This window comes from Myotis davidii, unplaced genomic scaffold (assembly GCF_000327345.1).
Source record: "Myotis davidii unplaced genomic scaffold, ASM32734v1 scaffold210, whole genome shotgun sequence".
Classification (NCBI taxonomy): domain Eukaryota; kingdom Metazoa; phylum Chordata; class Mammalia; order Chiroptera; family Vespertilionidae; genus Myotis; species Myotis davidii.
Window position 1 is genome coordinate 2672697 of NW_006282396.1, and position 6083 is coordinate 2678779.

A 6083-nucleotide genomic window follows, 5' to 3' on the forward strand; every position below is an offset into this window, starting at 1 on the left:
CCCTTTAACTATATAGGATAGAGACCTGGTGCATGGTGGGGGCCAGCTGCTTTACCCTGAAGGGTGTCCTGTATCAGGGTGGGGGTCCCCACTGGGGTGCCTGGCCAGTCCGGGTTAGGGTTTAAGGGCTCTTTTCAGGCTGGCGGGTGACCGAAGCTCCCAACCGCTCCTTTTTTTCTTTTTTTAATTCTGGGCCAGCTTTAGCTCTGAGGCTGCAGCTCTTAGGCCTCTGCTGCTGAAAGTAGGTAATCGAAACAATGGATAACTCCAGCTCTGACTCCAGCTCTGAGATCCTGGCTCGCTGAAAGCAGGTTTCTGGAGGTTTTTTTAGCTTCTATATGTTACTATGTTTCAAACTGCTCGCTCAGAGGCCTGCAGCGGCAGGCGGGGAACGTTGGAGTCCGCCGTCACTGAAGCAAGCAAGCCTCATGTTCAGTTTAAGCTGCCTGGCTGCCGGTGGCCATCTTGGCTGTCAGTTAATTTGCATATCTTGCTGATTAGCCAATGGGAAGGGTAGCGGTCGTACGCCAATTACCATGTTTCTCTTTTATTAGTGTAGATTATAACTATATATTCAGTAGTTCTCATATAATATAATAATGTCCCTTTTTGGAAAATTGCTTTTTTGTGAGCCCCATAACATGTTTGGCCACAAGAAAATAAGAAAAATGCAAATAAAAAATATGTTTTTAAATTTTTTCTAATGTATATAAATATTCTTTAGACATACTTATTTCTTACTCTTTTATCACAAAGTATGGTAACAACAATTATAGAAATGTACAAAACAGAAATCACAAGTAGTTAAACACTCTTAACACTCTGTCCTTCATAATTCTACCACTTTTTTAGTATTTGATACATATGTATATTTTGTGTTTATAAAATCTCTCTATATAAAAGGCTATGCAAAGTGTCCCCACGGGAATTTGACCAGTTCTATCGCTCGCTATGATGTGCGCTGCCCACCAGGGGGTGGCACAGAACAAAGGAAGGCCCTGGCCAGCAGCTGAGGAAATGAGGTCCCAACTGGCAGCTGGAAGGCCCCAATCTGCCCTGATCAGTGGCCAGCCTAGGGATCCTACCATGCACCAGGCCTCTAGTTTATATTATTATATATGTTCTTTAAGATATATATGCTTTTTGCCAAATAACAATATAAATGATCATTTTCTCACATCAGTAATATGGTCAAACCATCAATGTCTTGACCTCTCATTACTGACTGACTTATGTTATCAGCTATCTAGTTGTCTTTCCAGTGTTGCCATCATTGTCCAACTGAAAGGATGAAACATCCTTTGTTTTCATCTAGGTTGTTTCCTCACCCAGCTTCAGGCCTCAGTGTCTGTGAGGACTGAAATATATCTCACACTTTCATATGTCACCCACTTTCTCTGAAGCAAATAGGTATTTTACACAATAGGGTCCCTTGTCCCCTTATCTCTTCGCTTTTCACCCCACTCCTATGTAGATATTATTGTTTTGTTCAATACTCAATGGTCCTTGTGTGAATATCCAACTTTTTACTCCATTTCCCCTTTTCTTTGCATCTACCGGCGAACTTCCCTTCTTAGATCAATTCATCTCTCAGACACTTTATCAATGCCTGAGCTACTGAAGATTCTAGAGAAAATCAAGCAAACCTATAGATTGGCCCACAATACATATGTGGCCCAAAATTAGAGCTGTACTGTCAAACCATTGTGGCAATATTTCTTTTCTTTCTTTCTTTCTTTCTTTCTTTCTTTCTTTCTTTCTTTCTTTCTTTCTTTCTTTCTTTCTTTCTTTCTTCCTTCTTTCCTTTGTTTGTTTTTGTTTTCTTTCCTCCTTTCTTTCTTTCTTTCTTTCTTTCTTTCTTTCTTTCTTTCTTTCTTTCTTTCTTTCTTTCTTTCTTTCTTTCTTTCTTTCTAATTTTCATCTCCTCCTATCCAAAGGAAAGTTTTAAAACTGGCTATGTGGATGAACCTCTTATTTCTCTCTCTCAAAAAAAAAAAAAAGAAAAAGAAAAGTAGGCTCAACAATGTTAGATTTCTTCCTGAGACTGTGCTATGTTGATTACCTGTGTAAATAGAAGGAAATTTAAATTTTTAGGAAGATAAAATCTGGATAGAGCATTATGACAACTAATGATAGCTTTGGCAACATCTATAATATCAGTATAACACAAAAGTTGTCACTTAAAATATGCTGCCTTGTTCTGAATAAATTTTATGTGGCAGAATGAATGACAGTAATGTTAGGCAAAATGGTTAAGATCAGAATAAACTCAAGATAAATCTGAAAATAAAATCACCAAGACACATGAAGAAAATTTAGATTTTCTTTTTAAAAAAAATATATTTTATTGATTTTTTACAGAGAGGAAAGGAGAGAGATAGAGAGTTAGAAACATCGATGAGAGAGAAACATCAATCAGCCACCTCCTGCACACCCCCCACTTGGGATGTGCCCACAACCAGGGTATATGCCCTTGACCAGAATCGAACCTGGGACCCTCCAGTCTGCAGACCAACACTCTATCCACTGAGCCAAACTGGCCAGGGCAGAAAATTTAGATTTTCAAAAAGCCAACAACCTTTTCAAAAAGTTGAAGTTATTCTAAATTATGTAAGTAATAGGTAAGTCCCGAAATAACTATAAAATAAGTTTTAAAGTTGAGATTAAAAAAATATTTAAAAAACAAATAGCATTTATATAAAGAAGCAAATGATCTTGAAACCAAAACAGGTATGAATAAAGGTCACATGTTTTTAGTTACTCTCTCTGTCTAAAAAAAGTCCCAAAACACAGTGACATGAAACAAACACTGATCACACTCATGAATCTGGACAAAGCAGAGAAGAAAACCCAATTTCTATTCCACTTGGTGGCTTCTGTGGAAGCTCAGATACTAGGGACTGGAAAAATCTAGAAGCCATGCCCACTCACGTCTTGACTCTAGGCTGGAAAAACTGGAGTGGCTGAGGTTTTTCAGGTGTCTTTATCTCTATGTGTCCTCTCCAGATGGTGTTGTGGATGAAAGAACATACAAACCTGTAGAAAAATTTGAGTGGCGTCAAAACAGATGACAATTGCCAGTTCACAAGATTATATACAACCTTGAAGGTGGTTATGCCTTTGAGGGGTCTAGAAAAGAGAATTACTTCTGTATTTCAAAGGTGTGTTAACCTAGATGCACAAGAAGATGGACACGGCTTGCTTAAAGAAGTTAAAGGCCTGAGGTGTGACTACCCACTGTGCTGAAGTAGTTACAAACTTATGATTGGATCACATTGTGAGGTACCTTAAGGCACTGAACTTGTACATTCCCCTTTTCTCGTCCACTCTAGGAACTCCTGATCTAAAAAGGGAAAAAGCGAAGTGCAAATAGGAGTCCTTGTCCATAGCATTTCTGAAATCCAGTCAAGCTTTTTTATGTGTCTAGCTAGTTTCATGATTAGGGCTCAGTTCTAATGCCTGGGAATGATTCTATACGCTTTTGGCTCGTCCTTACTAGTCTAGATTCCTGGCTCTGCTTTGTAAATTATCCATTATTTTCCATTAAAAATATCCTTTGGCCCAGCCAGTTTGGCTCAGTGGATGGAACACTGGCCTGTGGACTGAAGGGTCCTGGGCTCCATTCCAGTCAAGGGCTCATGCCCAGGTTGGGGGCTCGATCTCCAGTAGGGGGCGTGCAGGAGGAAGACAATCAATGATTCTGTCTCATCACTGATGTTTTTATCTCCTTCATTCTTCAAATTTCCTTCACTTGTCTCCTGTGATGATGCCTTTACTTCCTGGACCCTCGTTTCATTGGAATATGAGATCGAGTAACTTCCTGAAAAATAATACACGGCTTGTGATTTTTTGAAAACTTTAATTTTTGAAAATGTTTCATTGTATTAGCAAATTTATGATTATTTAACCAACTGCGAGATTCTGGCTTAAAAACATCTTCCAGCAGAATTTTGCCACTGTTGTGCTTTATTTCTGTTTTAAAAGAATGTTGCTTTTGAAGCCCCAATGTTATTTTTATCCTCAAATTTTGTACGTAGCCTTTCTCCTCTCACATATTTTTGATAATGTTCTCATTTTAGTTTTCTCTGTTCCTTTTTTTTGTTTTCCCACAAATATCTGATACTTTGATGTTAGATTTCTTTGATTGGATTTTTGGAGTTTTTGTTCATGTCTGTTATTATTTGATTTTTCTGCCTTCTGAAGGATTGAGATTGCTTAAACTTAATAGTATTCTTTCTGACTTTTTGGGTACATACTCAACTGTTTCCATTAATGTTTTCGTTTCCATACATTCACTCTTGTTCTTTGAGTATTCCAAATTCTAATGTGTCTAATTTAGGGAAATCTTTCTAAATCTTTTTGTGAAGAGTAAAATGTTTTTAGGTTTTTGATGCTTTATATATTTTCTCCTAATGGTTAGTTTAACATCTTATTTTTACATGTGCAATGCCGTCCATAAGTATCTCTGATTTTATATTTAAAACAGACATTTAAAAATAAAATTGGAGCCCTGGCCAATGTGGCTCAGTTGGTTGGAGGATTGTCCCGTGCACCAAGGGGTCATGGGTTCAATTCCCTTTCAGGGCACACACTTAGGTTGCAGGTTTGATCCTCATTGAGTGCATATGAGAGGCAACCAATCAATGTTCCTCTCTCATATCAATGTTTCTCTCTTTCTCTCTCTTTCAAATCAATAAACATATTCTTGTGAAAGGATTAAAATATAATAAAATGAAATTGGATGCTTTGTTTCATGGGTAGCAATCATTAAATTCTTGTCCTCATCATGTGTTAATGAGTTCAAAGTGTGATCTATTAATGGGAAACCACTGAGCGTAAGTTCCTGGTTATGCATTTTTTCCCACCAAGAAATCTTCTATTCACCAGTCTTGTAACCTGAATTATGGGATCCTAAATGGTGGGGTCAGCTGTGGCATATTTTGACTTAGTGACCCATTGGTCTCACTTCAGCTATGTTTGATGTTCCAAATTCTAGATTTGCTCTTATACAACTTTTGTATCTGTCATACACCATTGTGGATGAGGGAAATTGCCTCTGTAGTGGGGGGTGTTGAAAGGAATTCTGGGCGTCTTGTTTATGCATAGATATATGCTTTTAATCAGCTTTCCTCTTCTCACCATCACAATATACTGTAGCCTCAGAGGCATTTTTTATAAACAAATACTGAGATTGGGTTCTTGACATTCAAATAAGTTGTTTTTTATGTCATTATCTTGTGGACAATTAATTTTGAGCTTCTTCTATTCTGCCAAGTTAGCAGGAGTTACATCTCTTTCTTTTTTTAATTAAATCTTTATTGTTCAGATTATTACATTTGTTACTCTTTTTTCCCCCCATAACTCCCTCCACCCAGTTCCCATCCCACCCCCTGCCCTTACCCCCCCACTGTCCTCATCCAATGGTGCACAATTTTTGTCCAGTCTCTTCCCTCATCTCCCACACCCCTTCCCCGCCCCAGAATAGTCAGTCCATTCCCTTTCTATGTCCCTGATTCTATTATAATCACCAGTTCATTCTGTTCATCAGATTATTTATTCACTTGATTCTTAGATTCACTTGTTGATAGATGCATACTTCGTGTTCATAACTAGTATCTTTACCTTTTTCTTCTTCTTCCTCTTCTTTTTTTTTTAAAATATATTTTATTGATTTTTCACAGAGAGGAAGGGAGAGAGATAGAGAGTTAGAAACATCGATGAGAGAGATACATCAATCAGCTGCCTCCTGCACACCCCCCACTGGGGATGTGCCTACAACCGAGGTACATGCCTTTGTCCGGAATCGAACCTGGGACCTTTCAGCCCGCACGCTGACGCTCTATCCACTGAGCCAAACCGGTTTCGGCATTCACTATTTCCTGAATTATTTCTGCATACTCTGAGATTTTTACAAACATAAATCCATGTATTAATCATGTAATTTAAAATGTTTATGTCTTAAGAGCAGATAGCTAGTTAAACATGGAGGAAAGAATTTAAAAAGATGATTTCAGTGACAAGCATAAATGAATCATATCTCAACAAATTCTGCTTAACATTGTATTTGAAACAGAAGCACTTAG